Genomic DNA, 11,029 nt, shown 5'->3' with positions numbered 1-11,029 from the left:
GACTTCAGTCCACGCTCTGTGGATTGATGCCGAAAGGGCCAGTAGTGTAGCGATTTGTTTGGCAAACTTAACTCAGAACTTGGGTCAAGACCCACTAAGGCAACACATATTGTTGGATGGTATCTCAAAAACCCTTAACTATGACAAGTATTTAGGGACTTTCCATAGTTAGAACCTTGATTGTGGTTGCATGATATCTTATGAAGGATTTGGGAAATTATTATTCATAATTTATTTTTTTTTTTTTTTTTTTTTTTTAATGTGCCATATTTTGTAAACCCTCGTTTAGGGGTTTTGTGTTTAATTGTTTTTTTTGTGCATAAACTTTACTATGTGGATATTTGTGGCTCATGGCTAAATGTTTCATTAATTATGCATCCAGTTATGCAATTCATTCCATGGAAAAATAATCCAAGGGGTAAAGTCTCGGTTATAGGTACAAGTGGTGGTATTGTTGAAGTAATTAGTTAAAAGAGGAAAAATTGTATATCTATTGGTCTCAGAGGACCACTAGGAATAGTTATGCCTAACTGGCAACCTAATTTGGCTACTTGTGGGTTGGTACGGAGACAAATACTCCAACAGTGAGCTAGGATGGGATGTACACATGCTTAAATTGAATTTCAGGTTCAAAAAAATATGGATTGATTGGAAAATTTTAGCAACAATTTGCTAAAATCATGTGAATAGAAATATTCAAGAAGACAGAGAAGTATTTTTGTCAATTACTGGGCATTTCCCCGTCAATTCACTATGAAATTTGTCATTGTAGGTTAGGGTTCTAAGGGAGATTGAACTGTCATTGAGAGTTCTGTTAAAAAATTGAAATGTTTTCTCAGTATGTTCACAAAGTATTTTTTTTGTCAGAGGATAGAGTTCCACAAGGGGCGGAACCGAAAGCAATGGCATGGAAACTAACCTAGTAGGTTGTTGTGAGAGGAGACCAGTGGCAAAACCAGGGTCATTTGATCAAGATGATGATGACCGTTGATCTCATGAGGCACGGAAGGTGGGTTTAACCACCACACAAGTTATAATGCAATGTGAGATCTCAATCATCGAACTGAGAATATTTGGACCATTAATCTCATCAAGTCCATAGGTTACCATTAAATATCGTGCAAGTTACAACAAAATATGAGACTTGGTCTCTAATGAGGCTCATCAATAGGTACATCATAAGGGTCATAATTCCATCCTCCATCTTGAGAATTATCTCTTTCTGACATTTATTTACAATTTTGGTTATATTATGCTTAGTGAGGGGTAGAAGATGTTTTGCTATGTCATGTGACCTAATATGGTTTGAATGTAGGAAATAAAGAATTTTGAGATGATTTCAATGAGGAGCTAAGAGTAGACATTAGGGAGAGATTCTAGGAAGTTGTCCACCTCTCATCAGATCATGGTCAACACCCTTGGCCTAGTTTAGGTCCACTTGGGTTCATTGTGGTCCCGTAACCTTGTAATTCACATCCCACAAGGGTCACATAAAAGCCATTTCCCCTTTAGGATTCCTAGGTCTTGGATATGTCTTGTTAAAGGATAGTCCCCGACCCTAGGTCTAGGTATCCTCATAGCCCTTCTTAGAGAGCTAATCACCTTGCTTTCAAAGCAAGCGGGCCAATTATTTGAGTCTCTCTTGTGAATAAGAATTAGGATTTACCATATTTTATCATTCATCTATCTTTCCTCGTGATTCATCTCATACTGGGACTCCTCCCATCAACGAAAGTCCATAAAGAGCATGGAGCCTTAGCTAAGGTGGCAGTGGGCTATCGCTCCATTGTTGCCACTTGACCTAGCATTTGCTCTATAGGATCTCCTCCTAGGACCCTTACTAGTTTGAGCGGTAACAGGTACCTTGGAATGTGGATATTAAAACTATTTTTGATAATCTTAATAAGAAAATATACTAATCAAATTTATTCAAAAAATGAACTTTATTACAATATGTAATGTATGTAATAATCTTACTAGGAGTATATTGTGGAGGATTGTGTGATCAAAAGTGACTCCAAAGATGTATAGATCTAGTAGTGGATGGTATGTTATTTTTTGATAGGTGACAACAACCCACAAGTGTCAAGCATCATAACATTAACATTAATGAAATTCAATTTTAGAAAATGACAATGTTATTTTAACAAGGTGTCACATACTATACCACGTTTATCATTATTATCCATATAGTCTTATATAAAATTATACACAATAACATTATATATTCTCTCAAGAATCATATACATTTTAAAAAGGCTATATTAATTGTTATATTCATCACCACTAAGGATGGCTCAATGATTTCTAACATACCTCAAAATAAGTGACATGCTCATTTTAGACCTAATTGAGAAGTATTGGGCCATATATATTGCTAAAAATTTTGGCACTCAAGAGAAAATCAATTTAACTTTTCGAAAAAAACATAATCATGCATATTACATATAGTAAAAGTTATCCAAAATACTTATAATTACCCAACAAATTTAAAAATAAAAATTATATATATATATATATATATATATATATATATAATATATATATATATATAATTTTTATATCAAAAATTTAAATGCATAATTAATCAAACATACCCAAATATTGAAATTCTTTATATCAACCTAAAACATAGAAATATTTTGATAACAAACATCAAGTCATAGAAAAGCAATTCAACTATCCCCAGAAATAAGATCACACATATGGTGAGGAATAAAGATTATTTAAAACAAACATCTTTTCAAGAAAGTTTTGCACAACAAAGATGATAAACTGTCTGATCCTTCCAGGTGACAAAGTTTAAAAAAAAAAGACTCCATAAAATATCTAATACTTAGTGACAAAGTTTCAAAAGTTTAATACCCAAAATTAAAGTTTCAAAAATTTAATACCCAAAATTTAATATTCTTAAATTTATATTCATGGTTTAACCTTTTCTTTAAATTAATACATTTCACTTCAACAAACCTCAACCCAACAAAAGGAAGCTTCCACATTTTGAGGAACACCCACTGACACGGACCAGTAAAAGCGAATATATATAGAACCTACACGTCTTTGATCACCAACATAAAGTTTTACTTTCCATCAAAAGCTCTCTGAAGTCTAGATCAAAACCTGCCCCGCCTTCATAGAATTTTTTAGTACCCTTCGAGCTGACTTAGATTTCCTGCAGTGCGCTGTGTCGCTGAGTTTTTTCTCGCATTCTTTTAAATATTTCAGAATGATGCAGCCAGATCCCACGGCGGAAACCGCGATCGATTCCCAGCAGCAACGACATCAAGAACAATTGATAATGCCCCTGCCTCCCGAAGCTAGGTTTTGGCCCCAGCAACCCCAACCCCAACCTCAGGTTATGGTGCAGCAATCCCAGCAACAATTGAACTCCGCCGACGAGATTAAGACCCTCTGGATAGGGGATTTGCAGCATTGGATGGATGAGAATTATCTGCACCAATGTTTTGCTTCTACCCAGGACTTCTTTCCCTTAAGATCATTCGCAATAAGCAGACTGGACTTTCAGAGGGTTATGGCTTCTTGGATTTTGCAAGCAATCCAGCAGCCCAGATGGTTCTCCAAAATTACAATGATGTAAAGATGCCCGGGGCTGAACAATTTTACAGGCTAAATTGGGCAACGAATACTGGTGGACAAAATCGTTCTGAAGATTTTACTATATTCGTGGGAGATTTGGCATCTGATGACACAGATGAGCTGCTGCGAGAGACCTTCAGAGCCATATACCCATCTGTAAAAGGAGCAAAAGTTATTACTGATAAGGTTACAGGCCGTTCAAAAGGATATGGGTTTGTAACATTTGGGGATGGGAATGAGCAGGCTAGGGCTATAGCAGAAATGAATGGAATATTTTGTTCCTCCAGACCTATGCGAATAGCTCCTGCCATAACAAAGCAGACTACTGTTTATCAACAACCCTATCCTCCTCAAGTGGTCGAGTTGGACCCAGAGAATGATGCAAACAATACTACCCTGTTTGTTGGTGGCTTAGATCCCAATGTGACAGTGGAAATGCTGATGGAGACATTTGGCCAGTATGGTGAGCTTGTGCATGCTAAAATACCTTTCGGCAAGCGGTGTGGATTTGTCGAGTTTAGCAACAGGGCATCTGCAGAGTTAGCATTGCAAATGTTACATGGTACAGTTCTTGGTCAGAGGCCAATTCGGCTTTCTTGGGGAAGAAAGAAACAAGTGCAGTGTGCAGGACCTTTTCAAACACAGCAACCAGATCCAAATGAATGGAATGGGGCATATTATGGTGATGGACAAGGATACAATGTTGGTTATGGTTATGTCACACAGCCTCAACAAACAAAGCCAAATACATGGAGTGGGATTTATTATGGTGGTATCCAAGGATCCAATGCTGATTATGGTTATGCCACACAACCATATAATGCTGGTTATGCTTATGCCACGCAACCTTAAGACCCAAATATGTTCATTAATATCGCTCCAAATGCAAACTATCAGCAGCATCCACAGTAAATTAGTTTCAGTTAAAGCAGCCACACTAAATTAGTTTCAGTTAAGGCAGCCACAGTAAATTAGTCACAGATTTTTTGGTTATAGATTTTTTGTTATTGCTTTAGTTTTTCAATTTGTTTTAACGAAATATTTGGTCATGGTATATGGTTATCAAATTTTTGTAAGGTTATTAAATTTCAATTTTTTATTTTTTATTTGGAGCTGTATTTTAGTTATAGAGAAAAATATTTAATAGAGGGTATTTGTATAGATGAAGTTGGAAGGTATTTGTACTTTAAATCAGCGAAGTTGGAAGTTGTTCTCTTCAATACGTTAAACTGATTAAGATTAAACTATTTTATTATTTTTGCAAGTCTTTGAATTAAAATAAATCAACTAAAAACAGTAATTTGGTAGAGATTTATATTAACCCTTATAAATAAGATTTTATAAAACTTCATATCACCTCTTTTAGGAATAACAATGCACTCCACTCACTAAATTTTCTAAGACATCATAGTTACCAAATTTTCATATGTATTATTACTTTTTAAAAGCATGAATTAACTTTAATTTGTAGAACTTTATTTTAGAGGTAGTTGAATTCTCCATGCAATGTATATAAAATTTCATTATTTAACACTTTGAAACTATGTTTAAACTTCTTCTCTCACTCAATCAACATGGATATGTCAACATCACTAAAGTTGGAATCACAAATATTGGGAGGTGATTAGAAGAAAAAAGGGAATAAAAATCAGATTTATAAAACTTCATATCACCCTTTTTAGGAATAACAATGCACTCTATCTGTAAATTTTTCAGAGCATTATAGTTACAAAATTTTCATATGCCTTAATACTTTTTAAAAGCATGAATTAACATTAATCTGAAGAACTTTATTTTAGAAATATTTAACTTATCTATATAATATATATAAAACTTCATTATTTAACACTTCGAAACCATATTTAAACTTTTTACCTCATTTTCATTAAACACTTTGAAACCATTCTTAAACTTCTTGCCTCACTCAATCAACGTGGATATGTCAATATCACTCAAATTTGATAACTTTAATAAGAAAATATTAATCAAGTTTATTCTACAAAATGAATTTTATTACAATACGAAATGAATCTTATTATAATGTATGTAATAATTTTATATTGTCAAGTATTGTCGTGATCAAAAGTGACTCCAAAAATATATAAATCTAATAGTATAAATGGTATGCTATATTTTGATAGGTGAGAACACCTCACAAATGTCATGTATCATAACATCAACATTAATGAAATTCAATTTAAAAAATAACAATGTTATTGTAACAAAATGCCCCATACTATATCCTGTTTATCATTCTTATAAAATTATACACAATAATATTATATATTCTCTCAAAAATTATATATAACTTAAAAAGATTATGTTGATGGTGATATTCATCACGTTTAAAACATGACTCAATGATTTCTAACCTTGTTCAAAATAAATGACATGCTTATTATAAATGCTTATTACATAATTGAGAACATAATTGAGCCATAGAGATCAATTTGACTTTTCTTATAAAGGCACGATCATACATAAGAATCTCATTTCCGTTGTTATAGTACAAGCCGGCCCGAATCGGTAAAAGCGAATATATATAGAACCTACACATCTTCTATTACCAAGATACAGTCTTACTTTCAAGCATATAAGTGGACAGAAGCTGTAGCTCTCTGAAGTCTGGATCGAAACCTACCCAGCCTTCATAGAACTTTTGCGTACCTTTCGAAGCTGCCATAGATTTCCTGCAGTGCGCTGTACATTTCGAAGCTGCCATACATTTCTTGCAGTGCGCTGTGTCCGGGAGATTTTTCTCGCATTCTTTTAAATATTTCAGAATGATGCAGCCAGATCCCACGGCAGAACCCGTGATCGATTCCCAGCAGCAACAGTATCAAGAACAATTGATGATGCCCATGCCTCCTGAAGCTGGGTTTTGGCCCCAGCAACCCCAACCCCAGCCCCAACCTCAGGTTATGGTGCAACAAATGAACTCCGCCTACGAGATTAGGACCCTCTGGATCGGGGGATTGCAGCATTGGATGGATGAGTTTTATCTGCACGAATGTTTTGCTTCTACCCAGGACCTTCTTTTCCTTAAGATCATTGGCAATAAGCAGACTGGACATTGAAAGGGTTATGGCTTCTTGGATTTATCAAGCAATGCAGCAGCCCAGATGGTTCTCCAAAATTACAATGGTGTACAGATGGCCAGGGCTCAACAATTTTACAGGCTAAATTGGGCAACGAATACTAGTGGAGAAATTCTGAAGATTTTATTATATTCGTGGGAGATTTGGCATCTGATGACACAGATGAGCTGCTGCGAGAGACCTTCAGAGCCAGATACCCATCTGTAAAGGGAGCAAAGGTCATTACTGATAGGCTTACAGGCCATTCAAAAGGATATGGGTTTGTAACATTTCGGGATGGGAATATTTTGTTCCTCCAGACATATGCGAATAGCTCCTGCCATAACAAAGCAAACTACTGTTTATCAGCAACCCTATCCTCCTCAAGTGGTCGAGTTGGAATCAGAGAATAATCCAAACAATACTACTCTGTTTGTTTGACAGTGGAAATGCTGATGGAGACATTTGGACAGTATGGTGAGCTTGTGCATGCAAAGATACCTTTCGGCAAGCGGTGTGGATTTGTCAAGTTTAGCAATAGGGCATCTGCAGAGTTAGCATTGCAAATGTTACATGGTACAACAGCCACAGTAAGTTAGTAAATTAGTTATAGGTCAGTTATAACAGCCACAGTAAATTAGTTATAGATTTTTCAGTAAATTTGTACAGGGTATATGGTTATTGAATTTTTGTCCTTTTATATTAGTTATAGATTTTTTAGTAAATTTGTACATGGTATATGGTTATTGAATTTTTGTTCTTTTATATTGTATATGGTTATTGAGTTTCAATTTTTTTTCTTTTTAATTGGGATATATATTCCAGTTATGGATAAAAATACTTAATAAAAGGTATTTGTTTTCTTAATAAGTTAAACTGATTAAGATTAAATAACTTTACCTTTTTTACAAGCATTTGAGACACTAAAGCACTACTACATATGGTGTCAATGTTTGAAATGGAATTTTGATGTAGTTAAAATCAAACATAGTATGTTTAACAAAGCTTTGTCTCATGAGTGCATTTGCCCCTAGGGCCATAATTGTGCATACTAGTGTTGAAAAGTGTAACTAGGTTTAGTCTTCATAATGACATGTGTAATTATGATTTTATGTGATTTGATGAAAAGAAGAAAAACAAAATTATTTTTGTAATGCTTGAATCATGGGTTTCATGATCACGGAATTTTATTTTTAGTAGAAGCTTCCATTGAGAGCTATTAGGTTTGGTCATCAAGTCATAAAGTCTAATGAGTCAATGTAAGTATTGAAGGCCCATTTGGGTATTTTACATATCGTAAAAGCAAATTTGATAATGTCATAAACACTTCAAGAACTTGTCACTAGATTCTACTCATTTCGGGCTTCAAAAGAAGAAAAACTATTTATGTGGGTTTGCTTGTATAGTTGAGTCAAAGATGATATATATGTGTGTGTGTGTTTCATGCAATATTTGAAAAGATATATGCATTTACTAGATTTGTTCACTATTCTATATGTGTGTGTTGGATTATGAAATATCATTGTATTATGATTTTCATAGTTGATGTATTTGGGAAACATGGTGAGTTGCATATACATTGATTGCATGTACAAGCATGCACACAATTGAATGTTTGGATGTAAGAACAAAATTCTTTGTGAATCTACAAGGTTCATTGATATATCAATTTGTATATCTACATGATATATCACAAGTTATAGGGTTGTAGAAAAGTTGTACATTTGCCTATATATTTGTTTGTGCAATTGGAAATTTAAAACTCTTTGCTGTGTAAAAATATCAAAAGAATTGTTGTAGGAGAAATACGGAAAATTGTTAAATTTTCCTTCTTAAAATAAATGTCAATTTAAGGGAAATGCATTGCCGTTTAATATTGTATTATGAGATGATGGATATGTAAGTTATTGAGTAATGCATTACTTAAGATTAGATATGTTTTCCTTAAGGAGAAAATGTATGCTCAAAATGGAAATTATATGTTTTTTATATGAAAATAGGCCATTGAGGAAAATACATACCATAGAGCGAACAATCTAAGTATTGTGTTAGGATTTGCATGATAACTTCTTGAAATCATAATCATAGTTAAAGTTCATATATTTAGATGAATTATAAACATTAGCATGTTATCCCTATGAAATTTCATAAAAACAAGGCACTGTAGAAAATGTGTGTCCTGTTACAGAAAATGTACACCCTCAAGTGAATGCATGTTGAATGCATGTAATGATTTTTGTACTTGGTAGGGGAGGATATGCACACCTTGCTAAGGATAAATGCATAACTTCACTATAGAAATGCATGTCCTTGACACAATGTGCTAACCTATAATGATGTAAGCCCTAATTTATTCTTCGGTAGCCATATGAATGGCCTTCATGGGAAGAATATTGAAAATAAACGGTTATCCATTATGAGATGATGATGTTGGTATGGCATGGCTTATAATGAATTTCCTTGTAAATGAAAAAGAATGCATAAAAATGCATACACAAAATGTATGAAAATAGGTCATATTGAAAAATGTTTTACCTGTGAAGAAAAATTCATTCATCGTGTTCATAATTTGATACTAACCTTATGAAATTACATGAAAATAGGTCATGATAACTTCTAGAAATCATAATGTTAGTTAAAGTTCATATCTTTAGATTAATTATGAACATTATGCACATTATCCTTATGAAATTACATGAAATCAAGGCATTGTAGAAAATGCATGCCCTATTAGGGAAAAATGTATACCCTCAAGTGAAAATGCATGTTAAATGCATGTAATGATTTTTATACTTGTTAAGATAGAAGATACTTGAAAAATGTTATTATGTGAAGAAAAATGCATTCCTTGTGTTTGTAATTTGATATTGAAATTATGAAATTACATGAAAATAGGGCATTGAGGAAAGTGAATTCCTCAAGTTGAAAATGCATGATAAATCCTTTGAATTGCATTTTTACATTTTTACATAATAAGGAGGAATACCCATATCTTAATGACAAATTCATGCTTGCGCTATAAAAATGCATGCCCTTGACATGCTTTACAAATTTATGATGGCACAAACCCTAAATGGTTCTTCCTTAGCCCATATATACTAAACCCTCAATGTTTTTTTCCTAGTCCAAATGTATTGCTACATTTATAAATTCGAAATGCTTTAAAAGTTACTTGAAGTTGAGTTATACACATCCATACGACCATTCTCGGCTTGTTTTAAATATGTTTGAATAAAACATTTGTGGTGAGCCACATGGTATTTTGTGATTTTATCCTCGTTACATATTGTTGGATGGTATCTCAACAACCCTTAACTAGGACAAGTATTTATGGGCTTTCCATAGTTAAAACCTTGATTGTGGTTGCATGATATGTTATGAAGGATTTGGGAAATTATTATTCATAATTTGTTTTATGTATGTGCCATATTTTGTAAACACTTGTTTAGGGGTTTTGTGTTTAATTGTTTTTTTGTGCATAAACTTTATTTACTATGTGGATATTTGTGGCTCATGGCTAAATGTTGCATTAATTATGCATCTAGTTATGCATTTCATTCCACGGAAAAATAATCCAAGGGGTAAATTCTCGGGTATAGGTACAAGTGGTGGTATTGTTGGAGTAATTAGTTAAAAGAGGAAAAATTGTATATCTATTGATCTCAGAGGGCCACTAGGCATACTTATGCCTAACTGGCAGCCTAATTTGGCTAGTTGTGGGTTGGTATGGAACAGAGACTCCAACAGTGGGCTAGGATGGGATGTACACATGCATTAAATTGAATTTTAGGTTCAAAAAATATGGATTGATTGGAAAATTTTAGCAACAATTTGCTAAAATCATGTGAATAGAAATATTCAAGAAGACAAACAAGTATTTTTGTCAATTACTAGGCATTTTCCTGTCAATTCACTATGTAATTTGTCATTGTAGGTCAGGGTTCTAGAGGAGATGGAATTGTCGGTGAGAGTTCTGTTAAAAAATTGGAAATGTATTCTCTGTCTATTCACAAAGTAATTTTTTTGTCAGAGGGTAGTGTTCCAAAAGGGGCGGAACCAAAAGCAATGGCATGGAAACTAACCTAGTAGGGTGTTGTGGGAGGAGGTAAGTGGTAAAACCAAGGTCGTTTGATCAAGATGATGGTGATCGTTGATCTCATGAGGTGCGGAAGGTGGGGTTAACCACCACACAATTTATAATGAAATGTGAGATCTCAATCATCAAATTGAGAATATTTGGACCATAAATCTCATCAATTCAATAGGTCACCATTAAATATTGTGCAAGTTACAACCCAATATGAGACTTGGTCTCTAATGAGGCTCATCAATAAGTACATCATAAGGGTCATAAT

The 11,029-nt window shown here is 33.8% G+C and overlaps 1 pseudogene; it reads left to right on the top strand.

The window, feature by feature from the left end:
• The first annotated feature begins 3,313 nt into the window (after window positions 1-3,313).
• On the top strand, window positions 3,314-4,449 carry LOC149196232 (polyadenylate-binding protein RBP45 pseudogene; annotated as a pseudogene).
• The last annotated feature ends 6,580 nt before the right edge of the window (window positions 4,450-11,029 follow it).

Source organism: Pinus tabuliformis, chromosome 2_2, assembly GCF_031772625.1.
Source record: "Pinus tabuliformis cultivar Carrire ecotype Pingquan chromosome 2_2, CPIR1, whole genome shotgun sequence".
Lineage (NCBI taxonomy): Eukaryota > Viridiplantae > Streptophyta > Pinopsida > Pinales > Pinaceae > Pinus > Pinus tabuliformis.
Note: the sequence above shows the minus strand (reverse complement) of the source record. Positions and strands in the feature narration are given on the sequence as shown.